The sequence below is a fragment of the Bactrocera dorsalis genome, chromosome 1 (assembly GCF_023373825.1).
Source record: "Bactrocera dorsalis isolate Fly_Bdor chromosome 1, ASM2337382v1, whole genome shotgun sequence".
Classification (NCBI taxonomy): Eukaryota; Metazoa; Arthropoda; class Insecta; order Diptera; family Tephritidae; genus Bactrocera; species Bactrocera dorsalis.
Window position 1 is genome coordinate 30661411 of NC_064303.1, and position 15016 is coordinate 30676426.

At 36.6% G+C, this 15016-nt stretch overlaps 1 protein-coding gene across 6 annotated transcripts in view; it reads left to right on the top strand.

Moving 5' to 3' along the window:
• LOC105233133 (GTPase-activating protein CdGAPr) overlaps positions 1 to 15016 on the top strand; it is a 188304-nt gene that overhangs the window by 81101 nt on the left and 92187 nt on the right. For 5 of the 6 annotated variants that reach the window (XM_049454666.1, XM_049454678.1, XM_049454688.1 and 2 more), the window contains one exon: positions 6831 to 6845. The exons of the other annotated variant lie outside the window; for it this stretch is intronic. The gene's annotated coding sequence lies outside the window, so the exon portion shown is untranslated. The remainder of the gene's footprint in view (positions 1 to 6830; positions 6846 to 15016) is intronic. 6 annotated transcript variants of the gene reach the window in all.

Sequence of the window (15016 nt, forward strand, 5' to 3'; positions counted from 1 at the left end):
TTCCGTCTCAGTGCATGAATGAACTCACAGCTGATATAGTTGTGAGATTCAATTTACGAATTATTAAAATTATTAAGAAATACTTTGGATCTTTGCTTGGTAGTATGTGGACTGCGTTTCGAACTTCTTCAACTTCGTGAGGAAATCACAAATATCTGATGTTAGATCGCTGAAATTTTTGAAACTACAAGTATGCTATATGGAATGTAAAACCGAAGCTCTCGTCCCAGTGCATGAATGAAGTTACCGCAGGTAAAGGTCATGTCGTCCGAATGGATGAATACACTCCAGCTCTGAGAGTATTCGTCGCAGTACCCGCTGGGGGAAGCCTAGGAAGAGGAAGACCTCCACTCCATTGGAAAGGCCACGTGGAGAAGGAGATGGCTATACTTAGAATCTAAAATTAGTGTTTAGCGAAAAGGAAGAACGACTGGCGCGCTGATGTAAACTGAGTAAGCGGTGTGTACGCTAATAAAGAAAAATAAGATATTTTACTACTTGGAACCGAAGCACCTCTCATAAACTTCAATAGGCAATATCAATATGCAAAGAAATACGATCAACAATTAGCTCGGGGTCACGAGGAACGAATCCACTGAATTTAAAATCATTAATCTACCTTTAAATGAAACCGATGAAAATCTCTAAACTCAAGGATATCCTAATTTCTTACAAAAATGAAAGTTTACTGGGACTTCGTTTTAGTTAGGAAGCGGTTGGAACATAACGTGTTAAGAGGTTTCATTTAAAACTTTGTCGTATTTCCTTTTAAAAACTATTGGCGTCTGAAAGCTCGAAATAATAAAGCATGAAATTTCAAAGTGATGGAGAATGATCCATTCCTGGAGTTTTGGCTGATTTTTAAAGCGCCATTCATTAAACTGTTTACGTACTCATAAACCTACGTTTTCGTCATTAGTAATGACACGTTTGATGAATGTAGGGTCCTCTCAAGTACGTTTTCAAGAATCTCTTTTGCGACCACTACTCGATGTCGTTTTTGAAAAAGATTCACGTCCTTTGTTACAAACTTGATACTTTCCACACCCAAAACATTAACCGAAATGTGTTGAGTCGATTCTTAAGAGCTTGATCAATACGTATCCATAATCAATGCTGGCAATATATTTTTCAATCCTTTTTAAGATCGTTTTCGTTGTCTCTGGTGACTTGTTGCCTGATTGCTCACTAATACTCTTGCTGTGGTTTTTACCTTACTTGTAATCTCTCTATTCATGCTTTTACCGCTTTTGATTTTAATTGAGTTTTAATTTTTCCCATTTGTGATGGCAAAATGTTAAATTAAAAAATTTATCAACAATGAATATAAAGTAGAATATTTCATATTCATACAAATTCAATTTATCTGATATCAACAGTGTGGTATCGTCTGCACCGAACTGACCGCTGCTTGGTCTGGCTGATTAAATGATTCAGGAATGAGTGAATGTATTAGGACGTATTCTCTTTTAAACTATGAATACAATAAGCATCAAAGGAAAGTAAATACTAAAGGTTTGTTAAAATAAAGCTCCATTAGTTGGGGTTCTACCTTTTAGACGGTTTGGTTCTCGAGTATTATCGACTATTTGGGTGCCAAATTCGTAGAAGAGACACATAGAAAGAGAAAGAAAGGAATAAACTGAACAGAGAGATGGAAAGACCGAGAGACAGAGAAACAACTGATGATAAAATTTTAAAAAAGTTTGCTCCAAGGAGAACTCGCTACAAAAGTAGCCTTAGTCAGGAGATCTGTCACTCGGCAACTAAATTTTAACTCTTCTTATTACAGTCAACTCGAATATACTGATTCTTGAGTAGTTGGTTATTTTGGTACACTGAACAACTTGCCTGAAAAGTTCTAGCCAGATCTATCCTACTGCAGTATGTACACTCGTGGCCACCTTACCACCTCTTTTTTTGCAGTATTTTTGCAATTACCGCGATTTAACTTATCAAACCTTTCTAAAACGTAAAATATATATAGGATTGGATATACTATTTGCTATAAGGAAACTATGAAACTAATTTTCTCTTATATTTGACTAAGAATCTTTATTTTATATTCTAATTTTTTTTATATTCGAGTAATTTTTGCTTTGCTTTCTTGATATGATAAATGAATAAATATTTAATTAAAATATTTAATATGCAGTTGAACCACCATTGGCGGCTATAACTGCTTGGACCCGGGCAGGCATTAAAGCAACGAGGTTTTCAAGGTATTCGGTTGAAATTACCTGCTTCCACAACTTATTAAAAAATTTTTCAAGTCCAGTCCTTGAGTTTGGCCGATATTAAGCTACTTTCACTTTCATGGCATGTCAAAGATTTTCGATCGGGTTCAAATCGGGAGAATTTCCTGTCCATGTCATATGCGATATCCCAAGGTCTGCAAACATTTCCTGAACCTTCAAAAAAGAAAATGTAGACAGATCACATTTTTCTTAAACATAAACATAAGGATATATCGGTGATTAAATAGTATATAAAATTTACCGATTTAGCCCGATGACACGGTACGGAGTTGTTCTGGAAGATGGCCTCAGAAGTATGCCCATATTGTTCTGCTACGATGGGCGCAATAAAATAGGATACAACTTCTCCATACTTCTGAGCGTTCATCATCCCATCAGTAAAAAACAAAGGACCTCAGATATAAAAAGAAAAACTTAAATCTGCTTTCATCCGACTATATAACCGTTTTCCACTGCTCCAGAGACCAGTAACGGTGCATTTTCGCTCATTCCAAACGAGCAAACCTCATTTAGCCGCTGGTTTCCGCGCATTCAAACCATACTCCTCCGTATTGTTCTCGCACTTGTTGCCACATTGTATTGCTCCTCTAATTCTCGTCCTATCTCTATAGAGTTTTTAAAGCGAGCCGTTAAAGATAACGGCATAACACTATCTGTTCGAGGAGATGTCTTCCTTCTAGTCCCAACTCTACTGTAACGCTCCAAATGATCGTTCTGGTTATTTTTTTTTAATAAATTGAAAATTTTTGGATGGCTATATCCTATTTTTCTCGCTATCTCGCGAACCGACATTCCTTATTTCCTTAACGTAAAAATAATAAATTTTTTATCACGCGTTAATTGCTTATATTTAGCGCACATTTTGAAAAACGAGTTACTCTACGATTTCTCACAAGTTAGTCAAATAACGGTTCTTGCACAGATCACAACAAATTTTATTCAATTCTCAACATAACCATTACAATTGCAACTAAAGTGCATATGTATATTCGTAATAAAATTCCCTGGTAAGGTTTGCGTGGCCACGTGTGTATTTGAAACTAATATGCCTTCTAGTAATTGAAACAGCTGAGTACACTATTAAGTAAGCGCTTCACCTATTTGTGTGCACCCAACTACCGCGATGAGTTTGCTTCTCGCGTTCTACTGCCAGGTCGGCGCTCTCCATTCGTCATTTGTGCAATGCGCGGCGTCGTGAACCGTCTCGAAACGGTGGCAGCATTGCATAGGCTCCATACATTATCAGCTATGCTGCACATTTTTCTTCAATCCCGGTCTCCCACACCGCTTATCCCCTTATTTTCTTGGTTCGCTGCTGCTGTTTGTTTATTTTGTAGTTTCATTTCTCTGGTTTGCCATTAATTTCCATTTTTTTACTATAATTTTTTTGTTTTTCTTGTTTGTTTGTTGCATGGTCTATAAATTTCGCATTTATTCTGCTTGTCGCTTTGCCTTGCCTCGGCCGCGCGCCACTTGTATATGTGCCCCAACAATCCAAGGCGTGCAGCCAACCGGCACAGCTACACATATGAAAATCGAGGCAGACGTACGAGCATGATGACTTTTTATACCCTGAAAAATATACCATATACTAAGTTTGCCAAGAATATTGTAATATCAAAAAGAAAACTTCGGTGTGTACACGAATCACGTCGTCAGTCTTTGAGACCCATCGATCTGAAATTTAGCAATGTTTTTTTCTTCTCAAGAAACTACTCATTTGTCGGAGCCGTCGATATCGGCATACCATAGCTGCCATATAAACTGGCCGATCAGAATCAAGTCATTGTATGAAAGTATACTTGAAAAGGTATATTCACAAAATTTGGCAATACTACAATCTCCAAAAATATTGTTCCGATCGGACCACTATAGCATATTGCTGTCATATAAACTTACCATTTCAAAATCAAGTCCCTGTATGGAAAACTTTTTATGGAAGAAGGTATCTGCACGAAATTTGATATGGATTGTTGCCCAAGTAAACTGTACAATTTCCGAACAAATTGTTCATATCGGACCATACTCTATTGGTCGCTATACAAATTAATGCATCCATATCAAGGTCTTGTGAAGGGTATTTTAGCTTCGGTGCAGTCGAAGTAACGTTTTTTCTTTTGTTTTTGGTTTTTCTAAGTGCTTCCCATTTCGTTGTTATCTTGCACCCATCGCTTCAAAGCGTACGAATAGCTTCACATTGCACTGTAGCTTGATTGTCGCATCTACTCCGTCTCATCCTTCGAGCGCCCTATCTTCGTGCAGCGTCACTGCTGACTGCGGACGCAATCACATTTTCATTTGGCCCCAACAAACGCCATTTGCTTGGTCTATCGCGGTTCTATAAATAAAAATCGTCTCTTTGTCATGCATTTCCAATGTCTTGTCTTGTTGTCTTCTGCGTCGCAATGTCTTTCGTGCCTTTGCTTTATTACCTGCTCAAGCTGGCTGACTAGCCGCCTCGACTATTTTCTGCAAGTTTTTCTTACATAGTTGCCTCATACATATGTAATTGTTGTTGTTGTTGCGTCCGTAACTTTGCTGTAGTTTGTGGTTGTTGCTTTTGCTATTTCGCTGCTCATTTTGTTGTCAATTTCTTTTTCATTGTATTTCAATTTTATTATAGTTTTGCGCTCAGTCTTCGCATTGTCATCTTCATCGCTTTCTGTTAAAGTAGTGCTCCGTCTTCTTCTTCTTCTTCTGCGCTGAGGACTCTCCTTAAACATGCGCTTGCTTGTTGTATGTGTCCCAGTAACCGGTCTTTTGTGCGAACCCATTGATTCCGACTGCACTCGCTTGCTCATTGAGTCAATGTTGTTGTTATTAGTATTCTCTATGTTGTTGTTGTGTATAGATAAGTTTACAATTTATTCGCAATTCAATTAAAAGATAGTCAAGTTATTTTGTGGCAGTTGTAAACTTGCCTTAATGGCATTGCTGTTGTTGTAGTTACATTTGTTGTTGCTCCGTGTTTGAGCTTGTTAATTTCCTCCCTTTGTCGTGTGTGCTTGTCTGCTGTTTGATTGATTGGGAGAACCTTTAAGTTTGTTGATTTGAGAAGTTAAATTATAGTTTTCATTTTCTTACTTGCCCGTCTGTTTTCATAAGCGAGAACTTGTTCTTAATTCATCTATGTACTCTGAAGATAATATCTTCCTCATTTAGAATTAATGGCATCGTTTCTTATTTGTCGTCTCTTCCGTCTGCATAAATTTTAGATCTTAAAGTCTAGATGGTCCGTTGAGTTTTTGCATCTGTCTTAAGATATTTCAACGAATACTCGAGCAGAGACCAGATAAGACTATGTAAGACCTATCGTTTGAAGACCTCTGGTATCCCTAAAAGTTCCGTATAGATTTCTGTGTATGCGTTGCGTTACTTCAACTAACAGTCCGATAAAATTCAGCTATCTTTGTTTTAGACGTACTGTTTCAACAAATTTCGGTTATTTAGAAAACATATACTGTAAGGGGATATCGAAAACATAAAAAATGCATCAATGAGTTGAGAAACCATTATTCCAAACTCTGCTATGTGGTCGTTTTGAAAACCCTGTGATAACAACGATTAAGAAGCACAAGAATAAACGAGATCTGAAGATATGGATCTGTGGTAATGATTGAAGTCACAAATTTCAGTAATCCGGCTGAACAAAGTTATTGGTATCAATTCAAATTCTAACTATGGATTTTATGACTATTTCGAATACGTAGATTGTCTTTACTTTATCACAAAGTTTGACATGTTTGATGTTATACATACTCAGAACGTTTTGAGATACGGTCGCTATTTGTATTGTTTACATTAACTTGAAATATTCATCTCGGCCAGAAAATGTAACTAAGTTTTACAAATGTCGACGTAGATTAACTCAGCCAGAGTTCATCGATGAATTTAATTGAATTTTTATCGATGAAGCGTCATCAAAGATCAGTGTTTATGGATGGTATGGTGAATTCAATCGAGGTCGTAGATCATTCCAAGAGGGATTTCGTGAAGGTCGCCCAAAATCAGTTATTGTTTCGGAAACTATTGATGCTGTGCGCAAACTAATATTGCTAGATCGTCATGTGACCTATCGTGAGATAGAGACAACAATAGGCATTGGTGGGACCAGTTCAATGTTGCTTGGGCATTTGCCTTTAAAAAATATACATGTATACACAATGTGTCGATCGCTCAAAAAACGACTGATGTAGACCGTCACTTTTCACTACGACAATGCAAACTCTCACACATATCGCCTGAAACATTGATAAGTCTTCGACCATAATCTCCTGACTTGGGACCGAATGACTTCTTTTTATTCCCGTACGTAAAAAATAAACTAATTGGTCAAAATTTTTCGACACCTGAAACACGTTCAGAACGCATGTTTTGGAGATACCTCAATTAGAGTGGAAAAAGTACGTCGAAAATTTGTTCAAATGCATGCAAAAGTAAAAAGATCGATGATTAAAATTTGTTTTTGTTCTCTAATCCCAAAATACTTAAGCGATATGCGTTTTTTATTACTTTTTTATTATTATATTTATCTCTCTCACTAATCATAATTTTTTCGTTTTTGTTTTTCAGATTTCAATTGCGATGGTAAGTTTCATCTCTAGAACGCAATTCTGATACACTTGGTCTATACTGGTAAAATTCACGATACAGTGATCAAAGATTCATACCAACCGCTTTTGAAAGCCAAGAAGATCGAACAGGTCTTATATCGATTGCGTCAAGTTTCTTAGTTTTTTTCTGGTACAAATGAATTTATGAAAAAATGTTGTTCATACTACCGTCTCTTTTCAACAGTGATCCAAACTGGCAGAAGATATTTTTATTATGAAGAAGGTTCTCATAAAAATTTCTCAACGGTTAAATAATATCTTCTAGAATCACCACCATATATGGTATAAGGCTTACATATTTTCATAATTTTCAATTCTCCTAGTTTGGTAGAGGTTTCGAACCAAGATACCCGCAAAATATCTAAAACAAAAATGGAGTTCATACTGTCGTCTCTTCTCGACAGTAATCCAAAAGTGCTAAGCATTATTAGCATGAAAGAGTTGCTCAGAAAAATAATTCGACGGTTTATATCTTGTGGAATTAATACCACATTATATTTTTCTCTAAACTCTTACTTTGTGTTTGCATCTCTCTCACACCAGGCTTTTAAGGCGCTATGCTTTTCAGAGCTTTATATTTGTACTATTTCAAAAATATCCTCCTGGACCTACTCGTACATATGTGTGAAATAGAGAAACCTGCACAATGCAAGGTGTAAGAATGTTCGGTTAACTCACTAAATTAATAAGCTTGGAGTTTCATAATTTCTGAGCGAGGTCTGACCGGCTTGGAAAAAATGTTTTGAAGCTGATTGGAACAGGATTCTGTGAGATGGTAGTGGGACCTTATAAGCATATCCCCCACTGCAAAAGTTTCTTTCTGCGAGCTTAGAAAGCTCGGTCAACAAGGAAATTTCATTGGGATATATTTTTCAGCTTCAAAATATTGCATTCAATTTATCGTAACATATTTGATTTTTTTAACTTTGGTTTGCACAACTTTCACAATATTTACAGTTTCAATAAAAGGGAATAAGCGTTGATCGCTTGCCTTGAACTACGCTAAACACTTTCTGAGGTCGTCAATCTACCAAATTCCAAATTTAATAGTGCTAACTGGAAAAGTAATCAACGCGCCAAGCGTCGATCTATTTTACTATAAATAAGTACATCTATGTATAGGTGCGTATCGGCTTTCCTTTGCTTCGATTAGCTAAGGAAATATTCACACTTAAGTTAACCATCGATTATTTTTACCACTTGACAGTTTGACATGTTTTCAAATTGTTTTGGCACATTGCGTTGCCAACAAGCCACTCAAACACACATTCACGAAACGAGTACGCTTCGGGTATATGATACATGTGTTTGTGTGTAGTGCTGTAATTGCCTGTATGCGGCATAGATCGGCACTATTTTTAGTGACAGCTCGCTGGAATAATAAATACTTCGATTGCGATCGCCTAAAGTAGACACTATAAGGTGCTAGAACTTAAGGTGTGAATGTGTGTGCTGATGCTTCTTGCCGATATTCGGCGTTGAGGCTGTGCTCTGATTATAAATTGTAGAATTATCTCAAGTGATTAGTGCCAAACACATATACAATTACTTATAAGGACTATTTCAGTCATATACTACAGTGATGGGTAGAATAATATTACCAAATTTGTTGCTACTTGTCCTTGAAGATATTGGTTGGTGGGCGGTTGATTGGAAAGAGAAGCTCAAGAGCGTTAGACCTCAAGCGCTAATGCCAATATTATATTATAATAGTTATTCAATGTAATCCTGGGTAGTAACCAAATTAAACCTTATTCAGCGGCTCAGTGGATTGGTAGCAAAATCTTAATTTGGTGCATTGAGAGTCGTGGAAAATATCCCGTCTTATCCGCCTGCAGGCTGGGCATTCGCAAGATGATGCGTCCGCGTCTCATCATCTTCCGCGCATGTTCTGCATTCTTCCGATTCCACTTTTCTTAAGATGGGATTTTGAGTGTAAGTAATCTACTAAGTTTCCTTTTGCCTAGAAGTATACGCTTTTTCATCTGTCCACCATTAATACAACCCTAAAGTGACTTTCTTCATTGCTTCAAACAACTCTTGAAAGAGCTGAGTGGTCTGCACAACTGAGAGGAACTTGCCGACTTTTTCGTTTCCTTAAATTTCTATATGACTGGGTTCCCAGATTGAAAATAGTGTGTTCAATTCCTCATGGGTCTTTTTTCGGTCGGCATTTTCGACGATATTTAAGTTATCCTTATTGTTACTAAAACCTTTCTGATGTCGTTATTAGATTATCAATCGAGCGCCTGGTATTGTAAATAAACGAAATGAAGTTTCATTATCGGTTTTCAAATTACCATTTTTGCTTTTACAGTAATTAGAACCAGTATTATAACGTTCTGTGAACCGATTTAGTAAACTCAGTCAGCTTGCATTCTAAACTCTTCGCCTTAAAATACTTCGATCTCCTCTTTCTTCCCTTTTTCAGTTTTCAGTAACATGTTTTTCTTTCTGGTTCAGTTAGAAAATTTTATTTCTGTTACTAGGCGGACATTCCTGACGACGCATAAGCAAATATATGGCTGCAACAAAATGATCTGAGGTGTTGTTAGGTCTTCGGGTACTGTGCACGTCTAAAAAACTTAAAGAATATTTTAATATTATACGATTTAGTTGATTTGGTTCTTCGATTTTTTGATTCGGTTAAGTACTGGCTTGCTGTCCGTCGTAACTATATAATTATAGTGACTCACCCCGTTCTGGAAATTGTTTTATGTGATTGTAAAATGAAATTAAGCGAATTGGATCGCGTAGATTATATCATTCAAAAATATTTACAAATTGAAAGGTTATGTGTTTTCTGAACTCTATCAAAGCTCTGGTTCTTTCCATTTATTATATGACCGATAAATTGAAAGAAATACTCTATGAACTAGCTTCCCATCTTATTTGCCAACTATAGTTCAGTTCTTCTCTTACTTCTTTCACTCAAAAAGTGGTTGTCTGGAAAAATATTTCACTCATAGAAAAGTTGGAGGACCGTTTCATTACGAGCATAAACCTTTTTGGCACTCCTCATCTTGTCGCGTACACATTTCTAAAAGACTGGAAACGTATAACGTATCTTCCGTCTATCACAACATCATCGATATGGTTGGTGGCTTTTCGATCCGGATACAGCAAGATAGCTTGATGAATATACTATACTATACTATACTATATATCCGAAAAAATCTTTTAAAATTAACTCGTGGATTCACTTATGTAATCGCTAAATAGCCCTTAGTAAATAATAGCCTTTTTAAAACTAGTACAAAACGACTGATTTCGCGGCTACAGGTTGTCAACACATTTTTTTTATTATAAAAATCAGTGGCACTATTTTCCTGCCCAAAACCGTTCCTAAGTGCTTATGCGAAAAATCAAGAATTTGCTATTAATTTACGAATTTTCGTATATAGCTAATTTGTATCTTAAGATCAATTTGCGGTAGAAATTGTGTGTTAATTTACCATTGGAGAAGCAGGCCGTCTAGAGGCGATAGTTTTATATGTTGGTTGCTATGTAGTCTTGCTACCAAGTATTTATGATAATTTTTAACGCATTGGTGATAATTATGTACAAACATATGTGCATATAAGCGCATGCATATAAGTAAATACATATGTTTTTTTTAAATGCTACTTGTACGTGCTTTTAGCGCCTGGCTCACCACTCCACACAATTCTCTGCCAAGACACCGCACTAAAATATTCTTTAAAATGTGTATACATATACATATGTACGTACATAAACTTCCGCTCGCGCCACGCCGCTGCACGTTTCAAAAATACAAATTTTAGCGCTTGTTAAGTTTTTCTAAATTTGGCACTTTAATTACGAATGAATGATGGTGTGTGCCGTGCCCCCTACGCTTCGTTGCCCCTTCGCTTTCATTGTGCAGTAGCAAATAGAATTTCATTCTCAATTCTTTTTTTTATTTCATTTTCAATTCAATACCTACTGTCATATTTGGTGCGTTCTCCCCATTTATGGCGAAGCTAACCAAATCACGTGCTTTGGCGTTGAAATAGCGCTCTAATAACAGTGTGTCACATATCCATACACACTCATTCTTATAAAAAATAGAAACTTCTGCGCCAAAAAAAGAAAATTTGTATGCTCAAATGTATTGAAAGCATTTATCTCCAATTAATTTAGTTACCACTTGGTGTTGTAGAAATTGTAGCATAAATTCTTGATATCATAGAAGTCTCTTCAGCTTTTCATCTCTTTAACAATACGCAGCTGTTCTTCTACATCGCGTACTCTTTGTGTTTCAAAGAGCTTTTGAGTTCTCAGAATTCAATTCTACATCGAAAAATCTCTGTTTGTTACTTTATGGCATATACATTATGCTTTTCATACAAAGGAATCAATCTTTAAAAAGCCTTACGCTTGACCTCCAGCAAGGCATGCATAAATTGTTAATATAATGTCTAGTAAAAATAAATCCATTATCTTTCAAATAAATGCGAGGTTTTGTTTAGCTTAGTCATAATGATATGGTTTAGGTATAATATGTACCGTTTTGTTCGATATCATCTTGTCATCTTGAAGGTAATTTCATAATACCACACTCATATGAACCATCATCAACCTTCACCCCTATTGGCTAGAAATTGAACAGTCGATTTTAGATTTTGATGAGCTCCGATTGAGGCAAGCAAAATCATTTGCCACAGACAGAATTAGATAGTAATCACTTGGTGTCATGCCCGATATGCGGTAGACGCATAAAAACTTCCTAAGCAAGCTCCCGGTCCCTTGCGGTCCATGGCTGTGGTCTGACATAGCCTTGATGCAGCGCAATTCCACCTATCGGCCAAAACTTTAGATGGTCCAACGGTTAATTATCCACATGTTGACGGTCCAGATTCTAATTAAGAGTTAGGCCATAGGAGAACAGCCCATTGTAGATGATGATCCTTTGCCAATTCCACCAAATATATAGCAAAGCCTTTCTGACCGCCAATCCTTGCTTGGCCACCACGTGTGCCGGCTCACCGCGATACGTCCACTACTTACCTACATAACAAATAATCCCAATTGTCCGACCGTTTTCCTTGATTTCGAGTGAAGCGTTGCGAAATTTTGACAATAAGTCGCCTGGAGTTCTTCGTTTTATTTTTTTAATTTTCGCTGAATCGAGTGTAGCATGAAACTATGTATTCCGCATTTATGTGAGGTATAAAGGTTATGCTTATATGTATATAGAACAGTTTGGAAAGTAGAGGTCTACAGATTCCCTACCCTATCATAATGTTCACTGTAAAGAAAGGTTTGTCCGCCGTAGCCTTCTTAGAATGCTGGGTCTGCATTTGTAAGGATAAACTTCAGCATAAATTTTTGTGACATATCTAGAAAATGTGCCAAGGCATTAACGAAAGAGGTGCGAATACAGCAATCGTAACCATATAGCTCTTCAGTATACGTAAAATTAGGCCCTTACTTACTGATCTGCACGCCGATTGCTGTGATCTCACGACTTTTTGCTTAATGACAATATTTCCATCAAATCACTCAGATGGTTTCTTAAGTTGAAACCCCTGAGGAATATGGTTATCTGCTGCTAGGTTTATATTTAGTCCGAAACTGGTTGGATCTCAGAATGTTAGTGGCAAATGCAAATGCCGTTTGCGAAGTAGAACTAACAGGTCAATTGAAAAGTCCCGGACCTATCCTATTAAAACACATTTTTAGCAAATTTCGTTTTATTATTCAACATAGTTCCTTTTACACTTACTTGTCAGATGGTGCATTGCCTTGGTGAAGCACCACTTTCTTTTTCTTCAAATGCGGTCTTTTCGACGATGTCGTTCTTCAGACGGCCCGAATGCGTTATTCGTCGTTGCCATTGCGCAAAGGACTATAAATCTTTCGCAAAACTTCTCTCTCGCAAACTCGTAACGTCGACTCATCAGATGTTCTCATCGTCCTTGCAGGACGGGAATGAAGAGTGACTTATAGAGTTTGGTCTTTGTTCGTCGAGAGAGGACTTTACTTCTCAATTGGCTACTCAGTCCGAAGTAGCACCTGTTGTTCGAGGCTGACATTGTTGTTGGAGTTAATACTGGTTCCAAGATAGAAGAAATTACCTACGATTTCAAAGTTATGACTGTCAACAGCCAGCCTGTTTGCCTGTTTGTTTGATGACAGGAGATATTACATCTTACCCTCGTTCACTACCAGACCCATTTTCTTCGCTCTCTTATCCAGTCTGGATAAAGCAGAACTAACGACGCGGATGTTGCGGCCAGGAATGGATTGAAGAAGTCGCACGATAGGGTCTGAAACCTCGTTTGGTATCGAACGGTTCGGCAGCAGCTCCTTTTCGTGCTGTCAAAAACAGTTTTAAAATCGACGTGGGGATGGTGTGTGTTGATCCTCTTGTCACGGGTATTTTCTAAGATATGGCGCATAGTGAATATCTGGTCAATTGTTGATTTTCAAGGACTAAAGCCACACTGATTAGGTCCAACTTTTTATGCGATGTTGAAGAGGCTTAACCCAAGGTAATTGGTGCAGATTGTGGGGTCTTCCTTTTTCGATTCTATCCATTTTTTTCACAATAATAAAAGTTGCTCCACTCAAAATGATATAATTTATAAAGAAATGATCCGACAGCTGTCAAATTAACACAAGCGTTATTTGAAAGTTAGAGCTAAATAGGAATCAAATGGATTTAACTCTAGTAGCCTCGTCAATGTGTTATGCCGGGGACTTTTTAATTGATCTGTTGAATCTAGTCTGCTCAACTTAATCAATTATTCCGTTTGGTGAAATAGAACAAATTATTTAACTAATGTTTTTACATTATTTTCATTGTACTCATTTACTATTATTAATTATTCCATGTTTTTTTGTAGAAATCAATCTTCAACTATTATTCTTAAGTTGTTGGCAACTTTTTACTTCTCTTTCACCCATTCTCACAATTCTTGCAAGATTACAAGGCGCTTTGTTTATTCTTTTGTATTGTATATTCAGTTCATGTGTTCTTACAACTTTTTATCGTTCCCATGCCATTCATTCTAAATGTCTGTTTATGTTCGCATTATCTTTTCTAGGTCAACAGCAGCATTGTTTGTTCCATGATTTTTATAATTTTTCGTTTTTCATATTTTTATTTACACTTTTTATTGCTTAATTGTTTTTTATTGCTATTGTAAAAGTTCTTTCTTTAGTTGCAACGCAATTCTTAGTTTCTTCGGCGGTTTTCCAACAATTGTTTCCCATAATTTGACGAAATGTTGCGAACGCTACAATTATATGGTGTAATCAACTAATCCATCATCTATCAGCTCATCTGATGAATTATGTGATTCACACATTTGTATTTTAATTAATAAAAATATTGACTCATCAATTACACGAACAATGCAAAGCTGTTCACAATTATGATATTGCGATTTGAAAGCAGTAAATGTCACACAGTTCATAAATATTGAATGCAGATATCAAATTTTCAGTACAACATTCTTACATAAGACATTTAGAATCATTCCTATGACATTAACTAACGTCGTATCGTTTCCTCCGTGTTTTTTTTTTTGCGGTTAGCGCTTACTCTCTTAATTGATTGCGCCTTTAGCTTAAATTCTTCCAGTTTTACTCACACATTTTTTTTAACCACATGAGTATATTATTGTTGTCTATTAACATTCCTAATTATTTGTAGTAGCAATTTGCTGAAAATACAATATTAGCTTACAAAATGTAGGAATATAGCATATAGTTTCTACTCTGTAGCTCGTTGCAGTTGAACTTGCTCTGAATGTGCTGCCTGTCATTTGGTTCGAGATAATTAAAATTAATGACTTCGAGTAGTTTGCATATGTAAATTTTATTACACATTAGAATTAAGTCTCAGGGTTTTTGAGTTGATTGTTGAAAGCTTTTATGTCACTATGTTCTCAAGTTATCACTCGAATGCTCCAAGTTGGTATGAACCTGTTTGTGTGGAGGCGTGTCATAGTTATAAGCACGCTAGAGCTGCCAAATCAATTATTTACTATGTTCTTCATATGTGCCAACTCATACCAATCTGATCTCTGATCAAATTTGACCCAGACTGCCTCGGCTAGGATGGTTTTCAGCAAATGAACTTCAATGCCATAATTTTCCTCACAGCGCATTCCCCTAAACTGGTTTTGCAGTTTC